The sequence below is a fragment of the Chiloscyllium plagiosum genome, unplaced genomic scaffold, assembly GCF_037043375.1.
Source record: "Chiloscyllium plagiosum isolate Xiang-an unplaced genomic scaffold, Cpla_swu_hap1 HiC_scaffold_21, whole genome shotgun sequence".
NCBI classification, from domain to species: Eukaryota; Metazoa; Chordata; class Chondrichthyes; order Orectolobiformes; family Hemiscylliidae; genus Chiloscyllium; species Chiloscyllium plagiosum.
The window spans coordinates 19,318,194-19,319,932 of NW_028270159.1; positions in this window are offsets into that span (position 1 = coordinate 19,318,194).

A 1,739-nucleotide genomic window follows, 5' to 3' on the forward strand; every position below is an offset into this window, starting at 1 on the left:
TATAACTCTCAATCGCCCCAATTGAACCTTCACGCCTCATCTTTACATAGGCCACCCTCTTCCATTTAACAAGGGATTCCAATTCCTCATTAAACCACGGCTCCCTCACACGACCCTTTCCTCCCTGCCTGACAGGTACATACTTATCAAGGACACTCAATAGTTGCTCCTTGAACAAGCTCCATATATCAATTGTGCCCATGCCTTGAAGCCTACTTTTCCAAGCCACGCATCCTAGGTCGTGCCTCACCGCATCATAATTTCCCTGCTCCCAGCTATAACTCTTGCCCTGCAGTGCACACTTATCCCTCTCCATCACTAGAGTAAAAGTCACCGAATTGCGGTCACTGTCCCCAAAGTGCTCACCGACCTCCAATTCTTAAACCTGGCCTGGTTCGGTATCTGGCATTGTCTCAAATTTAGAACCAACATTTTGTTCCAAGTTCAATTTTTAGTGATTTAGAGTGAACGGATCACATTGCATTTTACACTAATTTGAGGAAATTTTGCTTTTACTATCATAGTGACAGTTATCCTACACTTTTCACCTCCCCCCGCCCCCATCTCATTTGTCTCCTCTGTACACTCTCTAGCTGATGATGTTCGTGACGGAATTATTCCTGGACCTCTCCCAATACCCATTCTACAATGGTTGCTAGGAGGTATGTGAACAGTGCACTGTGGAACATGCTTAGGAGGCTGAATAACCTATCCCTTTAAAAAGATGTTGGCAAATCTCCTGTGTGTTTTGAGCATTTCCAGATATGGGTGGGTAATAATAGACAATAATGGTGCTGATATGGTACATTAGACAAAAGGAAGTCTGTGATTCATCATAAATCTCAGGAATAACTCTTACCTCAGAATGTACTGCTATCAGTTACCAGGAATTAAGAAGCTGGTTCTGCTTTTAATTTATTTCAACCATACCATCCCTCAACTCTGCCCACAGGTTTTTTTTTTCTATTCGTTCATGGGATGAGGGCATCTCCAGCTAGGTCAGCATTTATTTAACTAACCATCCCAGACAGCAGTTAAGAGCCAACCATATTGCTATGCGAGTCACATGTAGGCCAAACCAGGTAAGGATGGCAGTTTCCTTTGCTAAGGGACATTAGTGAACCAGGTGGGTTTTCCCTGACAAACAATGGCTTTATGGTCATCATTAGACTCCTAATTCCAGATCTTTATTGAATTAAAATTTCACCATCTGCTGTGGTGGGATTTGAACCTGGGTCCCCAGGACATTACCCAGGTCCCTGGATTGACAGTCCAGTGATAATACCATTAGGTCATTGCCTCTTTAGCTCTGAATCATGAAATGTACATGAAAGATTTTGAAGGAGCTTGGCAGGCTGGAATTAGAGATTGTTTCCCCTGGGACCAGGAAATCTAGAACACAGGAGTACAGTTTCATGGTAGATCAATATTTAGGGCTAAATCAAGGAACAGCATCCTCACTTAAATGTTGTGACCCTTTGGAATTCTCTCCTCCAGCCTGAGGATACTCTATTGTTGAATACATTTAATTTACAATGGGTAGACATTTGGTCTCCCAGGCAATTAAAAGAATAAAGAGAATGTTTGAGAAAGTTAAAGGGGAGGCAGAAAAATCAGCCATGATTGTATTGAATTAGAACAGCACAATCTATCCCTGCTCCTGTATTTATGTTCCCACTTCTCAGTTTGGTGTCTCAGGCTAATCAAAATATAAAAAAGATAATTAACAACCATTTATG